We start from the raw sequence: 22,339 nt of genomic DNA, 5'->3' as shown, positions 1-22,339 counted from the left end.
AGAGGATATGTAGCATTCAACATACACAACCACTGATTGGTGTTTACTTCATTTTCATAAATTAGTGGTCAGATGTACGTCCTGGAGGGACTTTTTTCAATCCCATAGCTGGAGTTCAACCCTCCGTGTCAGGATGTATTCACCCTGGTGAGGTGTCAGTGAACATGACAGCCACCCTCCACCCGCCCGTACCTGACCCCACACCTTGACCTCCCCGGAGACACAAGGCAAAAAGAGACTTTCCCCTGGGGGATAGATCAGGAATCACATTAGCATACATGATGTAAATCAAAGTGAATCTCTGGCCAGCGCGTCCCCTGCATTGCTAATTCTACCCCACTGCGTCTTCTGAAGACAATCAACTGGAAAGGCTGACATCTGTTGGCCGGGACTGAAAACTGCAACTGAGAGGGTTTTGGTGGACCAGCAGGGAGCCAGACACTGAAACGGACCAGAAAGGGTTCCCTGGAAGAACCGAGCCGGAACATTGAGAGAGACACCAGGCTCCAGGCACCCTCCCAGTCCAGGGATTCCACTGGAACTTTCTTCTCATGAGGCATGAACCTCTTCATGCTGGTGTGAAACTTTATTCCTTGCTCCGTCCTTGAGCTCTAAACTGTGCCAAGCAACCGAGACCGACCCCTGGCTACAGACACTCTGACCACACCAGATGTTTCTGCTCATCTCTGATTTATTGTTCCGTTTAGATAAGAACCAACGAATAGTCATCATAGTTAGAACTGCAACCATCGCTTTTCCATCGGGCTTATCACAGGTCACAGCCTACTGAGTTAGGCTACAAGATGGGTGGGGTGGGGGGTGGGGGTGCAGGAGAAGGAGGAGGAGGAAGGGGAAGAGGAGGAGCAGCAGCAGCAGGAGGGGGCCTATAGTTAAATATTGAAGGAGTCAAAATGATTGTGTTTTTTTTTTGTCAAACGGACCTGAACACAAGCACAAACACACGCACGCACACACACACACACACACACACACACACACACACACACACACACACACACACACACACACACACACACACACACACACACACACACACACACATACAAACACACACACCCTGAGCTCTGACCTGTAGGAATGTGTCTCGCTGGAGGACGATTAGCGGCCAATCTCACAGAAAGCTCATTGTGATAAAGCCAGTCAGTGTTTGCTGACACACGTTATCTCCAGTCCGCTTGCTCCGGCCTCGCTCTGGCCTCGCTCCCTCCAGCTCCCTCCAGCTCCCTCCAGCTCCCTCCTGCTCCCTCCAGCTGCCTCCGTTTTTTACAACCATTTAGGGAGCCATTTGTTTTTCGAGAAGCTGTTTACACAATGGCGAGCTGGCACACACCCGGGACGGAGGCCAAGGGAGAACGTAGCGACTCCTTTCACATATAAATCACAACACTGGCTGCTTTTATCTGCCTTTTGTTTTCATTTCCATGTCTTTTTACATCCTTATCGAGGGCTGGCAATAAGAACAAATAAGATGAGATTTTGTCAGAACCTGCCAATGGATGTAACTATGAGGAACCCAAAAAAAAGGCACACTTATCTGGTGTGTGTGTGTGTGTGTGTGTGTGTGTGTGTGTGTGTGTGTGTGTGTGTGTGTGTGTGTGTGTGTGTGTGTGTGTGTGTGTGTGTGTGTGTGTGTGTGTGTGTGTGTGTGTGTGTGTGTGTGTGTGTGTGTGTGTGTGTGTGTGTGCAGGAGCATGTCGAGGAGGGGAGGTGATAAAAGGGAATATTCCTCCAGCAGGATCAATAGTTGTTATTCAGACCTGCATGGGGCCTTCTATAGGAAGCAGTGACACTGTCCTCAGAGTCTGCCAGCTGTATTGATTTTAATTTATTTTTAACTTAGTGATGGATATGGGACATGTCAAGAGAGAGAGGCATTGGTCAAATAATTACCAACATCTATTCATTAATTGGAAGGCAAAAGAGATAGAACACTCAATATTCATTAAGACTGTGTAAATGTGCTGTCTGACACAAGGATGTCAGAGAAATATGTCGATCACCTAATCACGCAATGCAAATTTGTCCCTGTGAACCAAAGTGGACACAACATGCTGACGTTTCTAACCCTAAGTGGTCTTCACTGGACTTCGTACTGCTTCTCTCAGAACTCAATCACATCATATCAATGATTAAAACACTGTTACGGAAGGAGGAGCTAGAATGTTGTTTAGACCTTGACCTTTGACCCAATGGCTCTTAAAATGTAATGTAAGCATGCTTGGATGGAGACGAGTCATCCCTAGAAATTTGAAGCAATTTGGGTCAATACTTTTTGCGAAAAGTTGGTAGCATACATACATACATGAATAAAGCTCTAAGTAACACAACCAAGCATTGAAAGGCTAAAAGAAAGTCATCATAGTATATGGAGGTTTGAAGTAGCTGCATACAAACATGTCATGTACATGAATCAGAAGTGAAAACATAAGTAAATCCTCAATGCTCAGTAAAAACAAGGTTCTGTGAAAAGCTTGGAAATCACATCTTTATTTAATTCTTAAACATTTTACCTTCTGAAATTAAATGTCAAATAATGAGCTGCAATGAAGGTGGCACAGTGTGGGGGTGGTGTCGCTCATTAACTGAGGCAAAAGGGATCAGATGACAATGTGTTGTATTTCAACCCGCGAAGTTTGCAGCCTCCTCATAATAAGAATCAGACTGTTCAGCAGATGGAAGCTTCGCCTGTTGTTTCTCTAACAGAATCAGCATTCTGGTCATACATATGCTGCATAAATCTATCATCAAAACCCTGGTAACCTGCAATAATTGGCTTGATTGGCTCATTCAGGACAAGTTCCTCTGGTGAGCGTCAAGTCAAACGGACCACAGTGTCCTGTTGGTCCTGCAGACAGCCGTGGTCACTGAATACAATCACAACACTGATTATCCTGCATGCAGGCTGCTGCAGGGCGGCGCTCTGTGAGAGAAGCAATCAGACAGCTGAGGAACGGCTGAATAATCACACTGTGAATGTGCTGGGTTGCAGCGTGTGAGACGCTCGCCACGCATGAGCTTCAGTTGCACAACTCCGGTAAACAATACTCGTTAAATGCCGACTGTTTTCCAAGGAACCCACGCTGTAAAACACAGATCTGATGAGAGTGATTGAGCTTCTCTTCTTTTCCATTTGGTTTCGTGAGTCAAAGCGCTCCCAGTCGCCTCCGTCACCAGGCGCATCAAAAGCAATGTTGCTGCCTCCGCTTCCCGCCACGAGATCGGCCAAGGTCATGGTTAAGTTATGATTACAGTATGATGCACTCAGTGAAGACAAGCAATAAAGAGGTCTCTGCTGAGCCATAAAACTGTCAAAATACATCACAAAAGTGTCCGACGCCGAAAGAAAACGACTCTCACTCTTTTTCCCACTCTGCTCCCTGAGCAGTCATCGCCTTGATGGGAAACAAGCTGCTTTCTGGGTCTGTGTTGGAAGACAGCAACAATACATTGATTTTAATATCCAGAGCTTCTGCAGTAATGATCAATCATTGTCCTGTGAGTAGAAGCTCTCCTTCCCTTTAATAGGAATACAATATAAAAAGCTAAACTCACTCCACTGAGCCACCATTGACAATCAATTGATTTAATCCCTGGATGTTCTGCTGCGGCTCCTCTTCGCCTTCTAATGCCCCAATCATCCACCAAAGAGGAAAGTTGCCTCTTTCTGGAGATTGAGGATAACAGCTGCTTTTCAGTGGAGCACATATATACTGCATCATGTCTGCCATTACACTGTGAAAATAAGCCCACACCTTTGAAAAGTGAAGCTTGGTAACTGTAAAGCCACATAACTGTGATGTCTGCCGCCACCAGTGAGACTGAAAGTGGAAGAGAAATGACAGAAAATGCCCACATAATGTGATCCTGTGGAGTAATACGTGTTGTCTCGCTGCTATTTATTCAACATTTCAACATAAAAGTCTTTTTCTTACTTTGAACTCAAACATAACTCAAACCAAATGTGCCATTAGACTTTGCTGGCACCTGCCGCGGTCTCATTTCAAGGTGATTGAGATACTTATCAAATCTATTTCACTGGAAAAAACATCAGGAGGAGGAATATGTTTTTTTCTCCCACAGAGACCAAATTTTGACACTTTTCCACAGTGGGTTTGAAGGCACCATTTGAAAATGACAGTAAATCACACTCCACCACAGGAGCCATGGAGCAAACTGCACTTTGGTCCAATCGTTCAGCATGCCGAGCCTCCACACCCCCCCCCCCCCTCCCACCCGCCCGCCCGGCACGCTCGTCCAGTGGAGGGAGGCGGTGGAAACGCACCATCAGCACTGAACTGCTGCCACGGTATTATGTTCCAAATTCCCTCCAGCTGGAGTAAAGAGAGACTCGCCATTTTTAACCCAGTCCCAAATCACACACAGCAACAACACCACCTGGCCTCTTTCTACACCCTCCATCCATCCAGTTCTTCCTTTTCCTCATCTACATCTCCAGAATTCAATGTTTAAACAAACAGGCGCCTGAGATCTGGAGGGCATCAGGACGGCCGGATTGATGGACGGGAAACAGCCCCAGAAAGAGTGAGAGAGGGATAAGGAGAGCGCGACAGAGGCAGGTGCAAGCCGTCCGCATACAAGGTGGCGATTAGGGGGAAAGTGGCCCTGTGTGAGGCAGCAGGAACATCTGTGCCTATTACTGCAGAGCACAAAAGACTGGAGGGGGGGAAACACGGCCGGGGCCTCACCACACACCACAGGCTCAATCGCATGGCCCAATTTGAGGCTTTCAGCACTGCTGGTCATTAGCATTTGAAAAAGCCAGCTCGTTCAGTGAGCGAGTCGTGGTCGAAGCAGAAGAGTGACTTAAGAGCTTGGAGGAGGGGGAACAGCCCCCCCAAACCCCCCACACCCCACCCACACACCCCCACCCCCCGCCCCATGGTGGCTTTAAACACATTCAGGGGGACATCTATTGAAGCCAACATGTTGTAGAGTCATCTGCATTATCACTTCTCAAGATAATCAGTGTGAGAACTGAACACACTGCAAGAAAGGACTGAAGACACTGTGTTTTGGCTGATATAACGGCTACTCTTTATATATGATCAAAAACTGACATTTTCAGGGAAAGAACTGTCTTCAGAGGCGCTTTTGTGACCTACACGACGTTATGGTATGTTTTCCTCGCAGCTGTCAGAATGGGCTCCTCTCGGCATCGAATCATGAACCAAGCAGAGCGGCAATGGCTGCATCTATATGCATCACTGCATACCTTATCCCAGCATGGAACATACATGTTCAATTTGACTTAACATTTTGAATAACTGTATTTCAAACTGTGTCAACCTGCTTCTAAAACACAACTAATGGATGGCGCAAGCATGAAACATAAAACACACATTCTGGTGAGCGCTGCATCCAACTTGTACACTGGATTTCGCTCTTTTTTCAGAATCGAGAACACTTGGGAGGGAGATGTATTACTTATTTAAATACCACAAGGCATATATCTGTTTGCTTAAATATTCCAATTTATTCCGAGACAGTAAGTGCCTTGATGGAGTGAATTATGGATGATAAATCAAGATGCTGACTTATTAGTTATGACACCATAAGGTTCTGTCTCAGTCAATATGTGTGTGTTTGTGATTGCTATTATTTAGAAGGAGCCGAGTGTTGAAGCGCGATCTTGGAGTGACGCGCAAAAGCTAACACCTGCTCTGCAGGCGCCGTGACCTGTGGATCAAATTTATTAAAAACAGAATCACAAACTTTCAATCAGCATTTTTAAAACCCAGCGGAGCTCACGGAGTCTCTGCTGGAAGCTTCTCAACAGGCGAAACGCACGTACACACAAACACACACACACACACACACACACACACACACACACACACACACACACACACACACACACACACACACACACACACACACACACACACACACACACACACACACACACACACACACACACACACACACACACACACACACACACACACACACACACACACAGCTTTTGAAAAAATGACCTTCCTTGTTGCTATCAGGCTCGTACCCAACAACCTCATCTAAAATAATAAACATGGAGTCTTTACCGGCCTCAAGCTCTTTCAGCCTCTTTTAAACAGAGCACAACCAAAACAATTTGATATTATCCAGAGTTTTAAACTGTTAAATAAATCTGGCCTTGGTTGTTCATTTAAACACCTCACTGTGCACGTGCTGCGTTCCTTCAAATCCCTGTTTATAACTCGAACTTAATTTAGAGATTATTCCCCGTGCTTGAAGGTCCAGGCGTTGTGCAGTTAACCAACATCTTGACTGACATGAACCCAACACATCACATCCACGCGTTGCTCACCACGAACAGTGCAGCTTGTTGCTCTGCAGCTGGAGTTGTCTCGTGTGTGATTCTCATCACACGAGGCAACAAAGAAACACACTAAACTCCACATCACTGCATGAATATACCAAGTTAAGCATTTCTAATCTTTGAATCTCACGTGAGGCCCACATGTTTACCTTACATTTGACTGAGCTACGTGTATAAAGATATAATAATACATTTCGCATTTCAGAGTGGTCCTTTTCCGATGAAATCCTGCCACTTGGTTCAGACACAGGTCTTCACCGTACTGTGGCCACTCACGCTGAAGCATGCAGATCAACAAGCGGCTTGGGCTGGCTGTCAATTTAGAAGGAGGACAGACATCTATCATCGTCCCACGTCCATGAGGTGACCATGGTGAGCCATTAAAGCAGCTTTAATGTTGTTTCTCATCATTTGACTAACTGCTTTCAAAGGAGTTGGAGATTTCTGAGAGCATGAATGTTTGATATTCTGCAGGAGTCATGCTCGTCTGCTGCATTCTGCTTGGGAAGCACACTTTCTGAAGGTCATCAGATCTAATTGTCAGATGGATCAACTCCTGATTGCTGCCACAAACCCCCACAAGGTCCAAATAAAGGCTGATATGAGGATGGTGCAGAGCTTGTTGTCAGCACATTCTCCTGTTGACTGAAGATCACACACAAAGGGCATGTGGGTCAACAACTGTGAGGAACAGCGAATAAAATCCAAATGAGGCAACTTGTGCATTGACAGAACAGTAACTTCCTGTCTCAAACGCGTGTGAAGATGAGTATGCATCAAAGCAGTCCGTCTACTGTATGCGTACACATGCACACCCTTGTGCACAGACAGTTACTATCTTCCTTGGATATAGTAAATAAATGGCCACTCAAAAGGATCTGACCTCTCTGTCAGCACTGCACATCACACACTCGCTTCATTCCCACCCAGCAGATGATGTAAATGCTCGCTGGAGCACATTTAATATGATGTCATTGTACTATTGACATCAGGCAGTGGACCAACGGCCCAGGCTGATTTGTTTAATATCTACTTGAGAGAATTCTATTGACTTTCCTTTTTGCTCATCTCCTCACAAGATGAAAACATATCTTCCTCCCCAGAAGCTCTGACCCAAAATGCCTTTCTAATGTTTTTCACAAGGACACGTCGTGTGTGTGTGTGTGTGTGTGTGTGTGTGTGTGTGTGTGTGTGTGTGTGTGTGTGTGTGTGTGTGTGTGTGTGTGTGTGTGTGTGTGTGTGTGTGTGTGTGTGTGTGTGTGTGTGTGTGTGTGTGTGTCCATTCAGGACTTATATCGATATGGGCCAGGCTTAATCCTTTCAGTCTGATGGCTGCAGTGACAGCGGCGCACCATCAGATAAGAGGTCGTTGAACTGCAGCAGCACCTCTTCATTCAGAATAAATGGGGTGCACCAGGAGTGCACCTCACCATGTGCCACATTGCTCTGGTCATAATGAAAATGTAATGCATTTTGCTTTCCAGCTGCCATCACTGCTGCACCACACTGCACTGATACCGCTGATATTATTCAGATAACTTGCCCAATTTGTTTCTGGAAATGATGCACATAGAAAAGAGGAATTCCAGCAGTTGCTCAGTGTGAATGTACTCTCCTGGAACCTGTTTTGAAATCCAATTAAATTCTTCTCAGAAACAGTTTTCAACCCCAACTTTGTAAGAATTGTGCGTATCTTGTAAATGTCCATCCGTCACGAGGCCAATATGGAGCGGCGATCGATCACGAAGGTGTCAGACTGAAGCTCTCTCCCACATCTCAGCACAGCAGGACCAGATGGACGCCGAGATGTTTCTGTTTGCTCGGCGCAGAAGTAAAGTTGAAAATATGAGCAGTGTAAAGCAGATTCTTTCTTATAAACCGTCTAATATTCACACGGGTGTTGCTCTTTTGCTTCTGTGTGTCTCCAGTCCCACTGAGGGACATGAAAACCATTGAGCACAGAAATCGCTGATTGAGGCGCAGCTGAAACATGCTAATGTCCCGGTTCTGTTTTCATCGGGAGGCTCCCTGGCTGTGGTGTATCATTTGATTTTTGCATGCCTCGAATCGCTCCATATGAACTGTCACAACATGTGTTTGTGTCGGCTGATGCCTCAACGAGCACCTCTCTTTGAGCAGTCACCTTGGGGACAGGCTGGATGTTTGTTTTGGCAGAAATCCCATCATGCATTCATACTCATTTCCTTTGGTCGGTGCAGTGGCCCCGCGTGTCATCACAAACTAACTGAAAAAAGAAAATGCACATACGGAGGCATAAGCCATGCTCAAACAAAGATTTGAAGATCCCTGCACACGTTAGAAGCCAAAGCCATTTGCAGTAAACTAATTATAAACCCATTTGGTGAGCTCCCTCTCATTCCATTTTGTACCTCTTTCAGCAGCAGCGACTCTGCAATCTCTATCGTTTAAGACCTGGCCCATTAAAACAAGCACACTCTTAATGACAGCATGTTAACGCTACACACAAAGAGCCTGCTCCTTTGCCTTTTCTTCATTTAAATTCAATTATTGCTGAGAAGAGTTGGACAGCAAGAGAATAATAATAGCGATGAGCGGTGTGTGCGGGAGGAAGGTGTGCGATGGTGACATCTTTTGTTCTGTGTGCGGATTGGCAGGATAATGGCGCCCCGCCGCCGCGAGGCGAAAGTGGAGATCGGCACACAGGTTATCTTTCATGCGGTACAGGATAATCACAGAGTGGTGAAAAGTGGAGAGCAGCAGATGTATCTTCCTGGAGATCAAGGTCAAAACAACTCAAAGGAAGGTGGAAATTCAGTTTCGAAAACACTCACAGCTGACTGAAACGTATTGATCTGGAACCTCTTCCCTCCACCTCCAAAGTCATTTCTCTGATAGACTCGGGTAGAAATAACTTATTTTCTTGTCATAGGCACCACAATGGATCACTGTTAAGAACACACTGCACTTATAGAGAGAGGCTCGGGAGGAATGTTAAGAGCTCTGGCATTCTACGTATATTTGAAATAACAATTCACTGTTGGACCTCGTCCTCCCATCCGGCCTGCAGAACGTTTCCAATCCATCGATCACACAGGATGACGACGAACTGAAGAACATCATGAAGTGGACATGGAAGAAGACTAATAAGTCAGGTGAGCTCAAAACAACAATTTGTGAGGTGTGGAAAGGCTGTAAGGAGTGTTTCAGGATAGATAAATGTTGGTGTGCAGGCTGCCATCCTGCTCGGCTTTAAAAATGCAAAGAGAAACTTTACACAGACGGATCAATACCAGCGCCAAGCTTGGAGACCTCGGAGGCTCTGCAGTGAGCTCAGCCTCTCATGTTTCTCTGCCAAGTCGCCTTTCAACAGAGGAATAGTAACAACCTGCTACTGCTTTGATTTCCTGCCTCTGGAAGTTCCTACATGTTCAAACCACCAAGCTTCTAGCTGACTGGACGACCGATGTTCTCCTTCATTCACAAAGACTCCTGACACAAACTGCAGACACAACCGATAAAGCCCCCCAAACAAAGATTCCCAACACAGACTCCCGATAAAGACCCCCGACACAGACTCCCAACAAAGACTCCCGACACAGACTACCGATAAAGACTCCCAACAACGATTCCCAACAAAGACCCCCAACAAAGACTCCCGACACAGACTCCCGACACAGACTCCCGACAAAGACTCCCGACAAAGACTTCGAACAAAGACTGTCGACACACACTCCAGGTAAAGACTCCCAACAATGACTCACAACAAAGACTGCTGAAACAGACTCCCGACTAAGACTCCTGACACAGACTCCTGACAAAGACTGAATGATCGTTGCATTTTGCTTTTATTTATTTTATTTCTGTCAAACAAACTCAATCATATTTATTGGATGAATCTATTCATTATTGATTTTAATCAGGAAATCTATGATCAAATCTCTTGTAGCTATAAAATATCATGATCTGAATTCCGATATTCAGTGATGGTGGACTGTTTATTCATGAATCAAACTAACATGTGAATTAGAAAAAGCTGCAGAAATAACAAGAATGAAAATGAAGGAAGAGAAAACATGTAAGAAGGGAGAAACCTGCTCTGGAGGAATGAAAACATGCAAACTCCCAAATTAAAATGTCACAGCCAGACTCAAACCCACGACATGCTCACAGAGAGGCGGCTCAGCAAAGTCAGTGTGGAGTGTGAAGGAGTCAGTGTGGAGTATGACCAGGTCAGTGTGTGACGGAGTCAGTGTGTGACCCCATCAGCGTGGAGTGTGACGGGGACAGTGTGGAATGTGATGGAGTCGGTGTGTCACAGAGTCCATGTGGAGTGTGACAGAGTTAGTGTGGGACGGAGTCCGTGTGTGACGGAGTCAGTGTCGAGTGTGACGGAGTTAGTGTGGGACAGAGTCAGTGTGGGACGGAGTCAGTGTGGAGTGTGACGGAGTCAGTGTGTGACGGAGTCAGTGTGGACTGTGACGGAGTCAGTGTGTGACGGAGTCAGTGTGTGACGGAGTCAGTGTGTGACGGAGTCAGCGTGGAGTGTGAGAGGGTCTGTGTGTGACGTAGTCATTGTGGAGTTTCTTCTCTATTTATATTATTAGTTTCTAAGGAAATGTTCAGATAAAACACTTTAATATCTCAGTTATGTTCATCATACAAACACAATTATAAGAGTCCTAAAAATTTAACTTGAACACAAAGAGGGAACTTACAAATGAAGAGTACAAATAATGACTTCAAGGTATGGATTCTATCGGTTTGTCAAAGTCAAATTCAAGAAAAAATGCTGGCAGTAGTGATCATATTGTTCGTCAGGTTATCTTCAGCCAGTTTAATTTATTGACTGACGACTCCATTGATGTACTGACACTATTCTCAAAGTCATCTCATGTGAAATGCCGCAGAGGAAGATGATCACCATCAGAGGATAAACTGGGCTTTCTAATCAACTCCTGTTAATCACACCTGTTTAAAATAATCCTCTGACAAAACAGTAACGGCTCACATCACACACGGCTCAACCAAACGTGAGCTGATGTGACCCGCAAACACCAATCTGAGATTATATGACAACATGAAACCTCCAGCTGCATCTGAGAAACAACACCGATCCACTGAGCCTGTGTGGGGATTACTCCTCCGTTTTCTGAAATCATTCACAGCCAATCCTCAAATCAAACAGTACAGCTGAAAACAGACTCGACAGTCAGAAACCCAAGAGAAGACCTTCCAGGACCTGCCAGGTGACCTTCCAGGATTTGCAAGGCGACCTTCCAGGACATCTTCCATGACTCCCTGGAAACCCTGAAGTTGGAGTCACGACACCTCCAGGAGAGAAAGTGTCCAGGATAGGAACATTATTGACCTGTTTATCACTGCAGGGGTTCCTGGGAAATAAAAGAAAGAACTTTCGAATTTTTGAAAACAATGTAATTTTTCTGTGTACATAATGTTTCTAACTTCTTTGTGTTTTTACTGTTGTAGGTTCTGCTGAAGTTAATTAAATTAAGTTTCCTTTATCTTCTGCTTGATATCTTTCTTTGCTCGACAGTGTAAGCGATGTGTGTATTTATATATTTACTCTCACACAGTATAAGCCATTTATGTATTTACTCTAGATATAAATTATTAGAGGTAATGATTGGAGTGCTTAACTGTAGGATGTATATTAGACAAATATGATACAGTACATATTAATGACATGACCAGAAGGATGACAACAAGCAGCAGGTATGTGAAAAGCTGGTTAATTTATTTAATATACAGGGATATATCAGGGATCTTCAGTAAAACAGTAAAATAATTGTTTGTATTAGTAGGACATTTCTGATCAGCTGCTTTTATTGTTACTGAACTCCAAGGAGATGAACAGTAAAATAAAGGCTGTATAGGAGGCTAGAAGTAATAGTAACACTGGACCAAACACGGTACTATACACTGTACTATATACAGTACTGTACATAGTACTATATGGTATCATACACAGTACTGTACATTGTACTATACACTGTAATATACACAGTACAATACACTGTTATATACACAGCATGTATGTGACAGAAAAGGTACTATTTTACAATAATGTTCTAAAGTTTAGATCATCATATAAAATATCATGTACAAATCACCTTCCTACTGAACCAGAGAGGAAACAGGTTCCTCCTCCTCCTCCTCCTCCTCCTCCTCCTCAGCTTCAAGGTCCATCATCCAGCCATGACAGCCACCGCGTCATCAAGTACGCTCGTGTTCCAATTCTCCATTAACGTCGATGCGTCCTCGTAAATTTGCATTTCCACACTTCCAAAGACGCCCTGTGAGTAGTTACTCATGACGTAGGCGAGGACACACTGGCGCTCTAAGAACGGGAAAAAAGGCCTTAATAGAACCCGCTCATCCGAGCGTTCATGGAAACTCACCATGTCGGAAAAAGGGAGCAGATCATGTAAGTTACCAAAGCAATAATCTGCCTTGAACAACTTTAAATCATCTAAAACCCAAATGCACTTTTTGTAGTCCATTTTCAGAAACTTGGAGTTCTTTCCTCACCATGGCGGACGTCACTAACTTACACTGCCATTGTTTTATTATGACATCACTAAGTGAAAGTGCGGTCCGACTGCCACACTAACGTGATCGCCTTTCACTAACTCCTTTAGGAAGCCTCCTAACACCTTTCCTTAACCCTGTGACATCATCTAGGCGTTAAGGCGAAGTCCATAGATAAGGAGATAGGAGGGGCGTTTCAGACGTACCCCTGGACCTGCCAGGACCTGCCAAGAGACCTTCCAGGACCTGCCAGGTGACCTTCCAAGACCTGCCAGGAGACCTTCCAGGACCAGCCAGGTGACCTTCCAGGACCTGCCAGCCAATGTTCCCTCTAATTTTCCATGTGTCTGGGCATACACACGAGCTCCCTGAGTACACTGAGGACCACTGTGAGCAACATGAGATGTGTACGCTGTGGCCACACACCAGTATCACGCATGTTCAAAACCTGGGATCACAGCAAGATACATGGCTTATTAAAAGAATCAAATTACAACAAGGATTTTCTTTAGTGTACTTTTATTATAAGTGATTTGGCCCACTTTAAATGAAAAAGACAAAAATCTTGTTGTTCATGAGATGTGTAGAATGTTCTATGTGAGGGTCCTGCTGTGGCCTGGCTTAGAGTCCTGCTCTGGAAGAAATGAGACATATACACATTTCAGACATAACATTTTCTGAACATTCGAACATTCACATTTTGCACAATGGCATGTGTGCTGTAGCTTGTGATACAGTGTAAATTCCTCCAACACTTTGTCTGTAAAATGTCAAATTACAGTTTTTCATTAGCATTTCTACTACCCATAAATGATCTAGTAGTAACAGCATTTAATGTTTAATATCCATAAATGGAAATGAGTGGATGTGCCGCTGCCCGTTCTTTTGGCCATGAAAAGGGGGATTAGCGTTTGCATCTCTTAACTCTGCGACTGTTTTTACCGAGCTCACCTGTATGGGCAGGGCAGGTACACGAGCACCGTCAATGCCATGATTGGCTGCAAAGCGTAAATGAAGCATATCGTATCATTGGCTGCACACCTGTCACTCGCTGAGTGACACTGCAAAATGGTACAGACATTTTTTTTTTTTTATTGCTCTAATTAATTTACAGTTGATGTTGGATTTTGTAGTGCTTGTGTCGCTAACAGGGAAAACAGAAAACACACCAGATTCACTTATGAAAGAACAAGTTGGCAGTTTACTTCAGAACCAATATCTAAACAATATACACATCAACAGGATAACAATCACAATGAAATAATAAATCCTTTTTTATACAAGATTTTGGGTGAGAAATTATACTCCAAATAAGCTGACTATTTTTTTTATTTAAATGTGAATGTGACATGCTGCTGCTGCGATTAGTGATGCAACAAACGGAATTTTGTTGTACTTACAATGACAATAAAGCTTCTTAAATCTTAAATTTTATGAATTAAGTTTCTCTAATTTCTAAATTAGGTTTGATTGGGATCTAATGTCAATTTTAATTTCTAAATTTGGAAATAAATACAAGTGATCATTTTGTTTGGATGGGACCGGTCCTTTAGTTTCACAATTACAAAGGTATTGTAATAGTTTAGATATTTGTCAGGTTAACTCTTTTGCTTAGACTTTGTATTGTAAGTGAAAAAAGATAAATACCTTTGAAGACAGTTTTTAGATTTCTTTGCTTAAGTCTGATTTACCTTCTGATTAATTATGGAGAACCCAATTAATACAATTCACCAACAATTAAAATAAATAAAAAACATTAACTTCATTCCAGAAGAATTTTAAAGATGTTGAAGTTTTGAGGATTTCTTTTTTGTTTCAGTTCAGTTCTGTATCTCACATCAATCACTCCTTTAGGAAGCCTTCTAACACATTTCTTTAACCCCGTGACGTCATCTAGGGGTTAAAGTAAAGTCCATAGTCAAGGAGTTAGGAGGGGCCATACCCTCAATCAGGAAAGGTAAGAGCTTTCTTTGCCATGCTGTCACACACAGTCCTAGTCATTCTCAGTCGACGCCCCCCCCTTGGATTGGAAGGTGGATTGAGGCTGGACGGAGGCTGGATTGGAAGGTGGATGGAGGCTGGATGGAGGTTGGATTGGAGTGTGTATGGAGGCTGGATTGGAAGGTGGATGGAGGCTGGATGGAGGCTGGATTGGAAGGTGGATGGAGGGTGGATGGAGGCTGACAGGTGGAGACACACAGGAAGGAGCGCTGATGCTCCGTCAGCCTGTGATTTGTTTCCAAATGAAGACAAAGGGGTGGAGGTCAGTTTATTTCACTGTCGCAGCTTTTTATCATGACTAACGTTAGTTTATCAATCACAACTATTAGTATCAAATCGGTGTGTTCATTGCTGCCTTGCCTCGAATGCACTCATCTTTTTCTATCAGTCACCCCCACCCGCCATCTCTCCCTCCCTCCCTCCCTCCCTCCCTCCCTCCCTCTCTCCCTCCATGCCTCCCCCTCTGCCTCTTACTCTCTGCCAGACAGGTCACATATTAGAAACCTGGATTATCAGGTCTTCCCAGGATGCTGGTGGAGAAGTCAATTTGGCTCGCCTGATTGAATTTGGTTATCCTTCATCCCTCTCCAGCATGGCCGCCCTGCGGCCTCCTGCCGGCAGCATGGCCACCCTGCAGCCTCCAGCCAGCAGCATGGCTGCCATGGACCTGGTGCCAGGGAAGAACAACGTCTGTCTACAGAGAGGAGGGGAAGGGAGGACAAGAAGGAGAGCCAGAGAGAGATGGACAGAGTGTCGCCCACATGTTGCCCACAACTTTAGGGGGTCATCATCATCATCATCACCATCATCTTCATCATCGTCTTTGTTATCGTCAGCTCCGTCCCATCTGTAATCCTGCAGCTTCATACGGCCATGCATCAGTCAGCACGAAACATCCAGACCAGAACGTTCACACACACGCTTCAGTTACAGGAGCCCTGAGAGGAGGCGAGCAGAGCGAAGGTCACGGAGGACATTCATTAAAACACTTTAAACACGCTAACTGCTGCTAATTGAACCCAGTGAGTCAGAACGCCAAACCAAGACAAGTCATATTTATCTGTAGACTGGACCGAGGGGCTGCAGCAGCACAAAGATGCCATTATGGCCTTATCTCCACTAATAGAGAGTCTGGGCTGCAGGTGATGAAGGGGGGAGAGAGGAGGGGGGAGAGAGGAAGAGGGAAAGAGATGAGACAGAGAAAGAGAGAGAGAGAAAGAGAGAGACCTTTAACAGTTCTTTATTTTGTCATTTTCATTGTTAAACGTTTGATTGTGAAAGAAAACTCATAGAAAGGTGATGAGAACTTGGTTTAGAAAAAAACTATTTACAATACACACACACACACACACACACACACACACACACACACACACACACACACACACACACAAACTAGAAATGCAGCAGCAGTTCTTCATGCTCTATGGCACACAGAACATCACCAACAGTCCAAACAGAAGCAAAATCTCTGAAATCTGACACTTGTTTATAGAAGGTGAACTCCACCCTAAGTGGAGCAGCCACCACCTCTGAACATCTGCAGAGCATCGTCAGACCCTGCACCTTGGCTTTTGTTGCACCGTGACAACCAGATGCTCATTTTCGCCTGTCCTATCAGGAAGTTGATCAGGCAGATGTGCCTGCATTGGGCTAAAGAGTATTTTGGTCCAAATATGAAAAGGTTACTGTGGAAAACATGACCTAACTGGGTCAACCACTGCTCCAGCAGAGCAAAGAGGGAGGTCAGTGTCTGACAGTGATCCAGAGGTGATCCAGGGTTTCCTCAGCTTGGCAGAAGACACACCGACTGTCAGTTTGGGGATTGAGTGTTGCCACATGTCTGTTTGTGGCCACTACCCCATGTCCCACCCTCCACTGAAGATCTGCAGTGCGTTTCTCTACGGGGGGGTTTGTACAGGGACCTCCAGCTGTCTCTGGGTGAGGACCCTGGTGCCAATGTCCTAGACCACCTGGACTCCTGGACACCAGTCAGCCACGCACAGTTTATGACCTTCACCGTGATCGTGTAGAGGTCCTTCTTCTTCAGTTGGGAAAACTCAGGGAGTTTTGGTGTTGTGAAGGAGAGAAGAAGTCCACCTGCTCCCTGACTGCACCACTGATGGACAGCTGTGGGAAGATGAAGTTTGTGGCTCTTTGGTCAGTTGGTGTTTCCTTCCCCAGAGCCTCCTTGAAGGAGCCAGGTAGAGCTCTCATCACCTCCTCCAGCAGTTTCTCCATCAGTCTTTGTGATTTGAGCCTGGTCTCTTGGCTCAACCTGGCTGCAGTCTTCCTCTGTTCCACCGTCCTCAGGTCGCCCAGCTTGGTCAGACCAGCTGATGTTAAGGTCCTCTGTATGGTCAGGGAGCGGAGGAGCCTGGCTTGATTCAAGGGGTTATGGAACAGTGGCTCTTCTCTTATGTTGCCAAACACCTGGGAAGAGTCTCTCCGGGCAGTGAAACCAGTCCTCCAGGCTCTCAGGACAGACTGGTAGAAGACTGATGTGCTTGATGGATCCACTTCAGCCGGGTTGAGGAGGAACAGATGTTTATTATAATGGAGGTTTCTGATTCTTCCCAGCAGCATAGATGCTGTTTCTGTCCATAGTTGTTCCTGGTGGTACAAGTAGCACTGGCTGCAGCACTGGAGTAGTCAGGAGATGGAGGGTCTTCAGCCGGCTCTGGATGTCGATTAGCCCTTGACCTCCCTCAGACAGAAGAAGGTACAGGACTGAAGCTCTGGTCCAGTGAGCTCCTCCCCAGGATAAGTTCACCAGTCTGCTCTGTATATCCTTGATCAGGGCTGCAGGAGGCTCCAGCACAGTGAAGCGGTGCCAGAGCATTGAAGCAGCCAGGTTGTTAACAACCAAAGTCATCCCCCTGTAAGACAGATGTGGCTGGACCCAGGTCCATCGAGACAATCGGGCACTGACTCTCTCCACCAGACCTTTCCAGTTCTTCTTTTGGAAGTCGTTGGTCCCTAGAAAGACGCCAAGACACTTCACTCCCTCAGTGCTCCACTGCAGCCAGCAGGTAGAATTGGCTGCTGGTTGTTCCACTGCCCCAGGAGGAGCCCTTCACACTTGGCCCAGTTCACCTTGGCTGAGGAGGCCTTCTCGTATAAGGTGAGTTTGCTTTATAGGGTCTGGATGTCTGTTCTGTGGGTAATAAAAACAGTTTTCCCACTTCCTGGAATTGATAGGCCTGGCAGACTGCTCCTGAGTTGAGCCAAGAGGGGCTCAATGGCAATGCTGTACAACATCCCGGACAGAGGACAGCCCTGCCTGATCCAATGATGCTTCATCTGGGACGCAGTATGTTTGTCCCACTGTGATGATTTTGTCCAGACATTCTTTTAGTCTATTGCCGATGCATCTGGCTATTATTTTATAGTCTGTGCAGAGGAGTGAGATGGACCTCCAGCTCTTCAGGAGGCCCAGATCTCCTTTTTTGGGTAGCAGGGTCAGGATGGCCCTCGTGCAGCTCAAAGACAACAGTCCAGAGTCCAAACAGTAGTTCAGGAGCTGGAACAGGTCTTGGAACAGGTCTTCCCCCAGAGTCCAGAAACTGCTGTAGAACTCTAAAGGGAGGCCATCGATCAGGGGAGACCGTCCAAAGCTGAGCTGCTGGAGCGCCGTGGACATCTCTTCAAGGGAGAAGCTGGACTCCAGCAAGGCTGAGATGGACTCCTCCAGCCGTGGGAGCCCCTCTAGGATCTGGGCCACGTTGCCAAGGTCACAGGTCTCTGCGCTGAACAGGTCTGAGTAGAAACTGATGGCCAGCTTCCTCAGAAGGGTCTGTTGTTAATGCTCCATTGCTATGTTTGAGGTGTGTCATCTTACTGTTTGTCCATGGTTTTTTCTCTAATTTGAAGAACTAGCGGGTCGGAACATCAATTTCTTTAATTGAGGTGATTTGGTTTTTGATTAAAGCCCCTTTTGCTTTTGTGTGGAGGAAGTGTTTAAAACTTTCTTCCTTTCATGTAATGTTCTACTGCTCTCTGTTCCTTTACTGATTTGTTTCTCCAATCTACTAATTTCCTTTTTGAGCCGATACAGATGCTTTTTTTGTGTTTGTGTTCTGTGTGCGGTGTACTGCTTGCAGAAAAGGTGAATTTGGGTTTTCCCCACCTCCCACCATTTGGCCAAACTCACTAAGTCTAGATTCCTCCGCTTCCACTGAGTCCAGAAGACGGCCAAAGCCTGACAGAAGGAAGTGTCCTGTGTGAGCTGGATGTTAAAAGTCCAATATGGAGGTGGGTGTGGGCGTGGCTGCAATGAGACATCTGTGACCAGTAGATGGTGATCAGAAAAACCTATAGGTGTGATGGTGGACTGGACCAGACGGTTATTATGTGTTTTCTTAATGTAAATCCGGTACAGTCTGGCTGCACTGACTCTGCTGTCTGTGGCCTTTACCCAGGTGTATTGTCTGTCTGTAGGGTGGAGGGTCCTCCAGGCGTCTATCAGGTCATTCTCAGTTAGGATGGTGGAAAGGGCGGATGCTGATGGTGGGTGTGGTTCCTCTGTGTTCCTGTCAGAGTCTGGATGGGTGGTGCAGTTCCAGTCTCCTCCTATGATTGTAAATTAACTGCTGTTAAGTTGTTTCAGTTTAGTGTATAGTTTATGAAAGAGTCCAACACGGTTGGCCCCGGTGTTATGGGCGTAGATGTTAATGAAGGTGAAACTGGTTCCTTTTATTTTTGCCTGCACCACCTGAGCCCTATCCTGCACCACCTCGCAGGATGAAGTGTCTGTAGGACACAGGTGAGGTGAGAACTTCCTCCTTCCTGAAGGAGGAAGACATCTTTTTTTTCTTTGCATAGCTCTGATATTAGTGCTCTCCTTTCTCTGTCTCTCCCTCCGTTCACATTTAGTGTAGCAACTCTGAGAGTCTCCATGAGAAGAGAAAGAGAGAGCAGAACAGTGAACCACCACCAGTGAGGAAACAACACCTTCAGAATAAGAGTCATCTATACTGTTTTTCTGTTTCAGGAAAGAGTCTTCCTTCTCCTTTCCTTCCTCAGTTTGATCAGTAGTTTTCTCAATCGATATTGTTTCTGTTTACTGAGTTCTTCAGTGGTGGCCTGTTTTTAAATTTTCAGAACCGAATGAATAAATTTGTCCACATCTGAAAAAAAGTCCTTCACGTCCACTGATTGTCGTCCATAAGTCTTGTCAAGAAAGTCATTTATTTCTTGTACAGTGTATGAGGTTGAGTCATCCTGAGAAGGAAAGTCAGAGAGCTGGGAGAGGGAGTCGTCGTCTTCTATGTCGTCATCCAGCTGCTGTTCGGTCTGGTCACAGGTGTCAGGTGTGTGTGTGTTTGTGTGTGTTAGGCTTCTCAATGTCAAGTGGGTGTGTGTGTGTGTTGAGGTCGTCAGTGTGGGGTGTGTGCGTGTGCGTGTGTGTGTGTGTGTGTGTGTGTGTGTGTGTGTGTGTGTGTGTGTGTGTGTGTGTGTGTGTGTGTGTGTGTGTGTGTGTGTGTGTGTGTGTGTGTGTGTGTGTGTCGGGGATATCAGTTTGCTCTGTGTGTGTTACAGTTTCCGTCTGTCTGTTGTCTTCTACAGTGTGTGTGTCTTTGTTTTTCTTGTCTACGTTTACGTCTACGTCGTCCTGGAACTTTCTTTCATACCTTTTCTGTGGAGAGCTGCTTACAGCCTCCTCCACCTCCTCTACCTCCCCAAGGCGCAAAGCCGCCGCCACTGTCCGCAGGCTGTTCTCTGTGAGGACACGCCAGATGTCTGTGTCCGACATCCCGCAACTCGAAGCACTTGATGCTTCCCAAGCTGGCGTACACCGCATAGATCCCGTCACCATATTTAACTTTAAATGACACCTCCAGGGATTGCTCCGGGTCGCTCAGGTACATGAACGTCTGTCTGTGGAGGGACTGGACGTGTTGCAGTTTATCGTTTTTACAGTTTAATTTCACTTCCTTGAGGCTGCCGGAGAACTTCCCGAAACGGGTCAGTTGATTCTCCAGCAGTTGGACACTCACACCCACCCAGCATGCAATACGAGGGAGAGAGAGAGAGAGAGAGAGAGAGAGAGAGAGAGAGAGAGAGAGAGAGAGAGAGAGAGAGAGAGAGAGAGAGAGAGAGAGAGAGACTACCTCATCAAGAGGGAATGGCAACCAAGACGTCGGCTGAGACGATAGAGTGACAATTTATCTGAACACTCGCTTTTCACCTGGGGTGTGTGTGTGTGTGTGTGTGTGTGTGTGTGTGTGTGTGTGTGTGTGTGTGTGTGTGTAACCATGATGAAGGTGAGTTCATATCAACACGAGCCCTAGGCCAGTCCAGCTCGGTCTAAAGGACTAGGTCCAGCTCTGGATCTAGAGTCCAGGTCTCCCTGAAGTTCCTCCTGTCCCTTAAACGCCCCCCCCCCCCCCCCATTCAGGACTGTGACTTATGGTCTGCACCTGCAATTAAAGCCCCAAAACAAACCCTCTTACTGCAATTAAACAATGTTTGACTTTGTGTTTCAGAAACTTTAATGAAGTGGTTTGTTGAGTCAGGCTGCGCTAATGTAAATACAGTAAATCACCTCATTCTACTGGAAAATATGCGAGACGCTCAATATCCGTTTTAGTGAATTTAATATGTATGACACCAAATTACGTGCTCGAGTGTTGGGTGTCAAAGTCAGTGGACGGAACTCAGAGGTTGAGCCTGGACCAGACGGGGGTCGAATCTGGACCAGACAGGGGTCGAATCTGGACCAGGACAATGCAGCATGATGAACCTCTGCAGGAGCTGAAAGATTTACCAGCAAACCACTTTCCTTCAGCTCAAGCCAGAAATACCACTACATTGGTGACATTGGAATAGACAAGCTCAATGAGAATGGCCAGCAACTACTTGAACTCTGCTTCTACCATGGCCTTCGTATCACCAACACATTCTTCCCCCACAAAGCCACACCACAGAGGTACCCTAGATCCCGTCACTGGCATCAGCCGGACCTTCCATCACTAGGAGACTTTTGCTCAACCATTTGCTTGTCACCCGGACCTACCACAGTGCTGACTGTGACACTGACTACTACTTGGTCAGCAGCAAGGTGCGTCTTCAACCAAGACAGATCCACCATTCCAAGCAAAAGGCCCATTCTTGTATTAACACTACCAGAATGTCAGTGTCTGAACTGCATGAATGTTTCACCAGAGTCATTGACAAGATCCTCAATAACTGTCCAACTGACAATGCCACGGTATGGTGGAACCATATCTGCAATGCTGTGTACCAGTCTGCATCGGACACGTTCAGGAAGAGAGAGAGAGGAAAAATTAAGACTGGTTTGAGGCAGGAATTGTTGAAATGGAGCCTGCCATAGCCATCAAGCAAGCCGCGTTCCTTGGATACAACAGACAGGCCATGGAGAAGACACTAACTATACTCCGCCAGAGCTGCAACAGAGCCCAATAAATTGCTCGCAGGTGTGCC

This window comes from Lipophrys pholis (genome assembly GCF_963383615.2).
Source record: "Lipophrys pholis genome assembly, chromosome: 14".
NCBI classification, from domain to species: Eukaryota; Metazoa; Chordata; class Actinopteri; order Blenniiformes; family Blenniidae; genus Lipophrys; species Lipophrys pholis.
Note: the sequence above shows the minus strand (reverse complement) of the source record.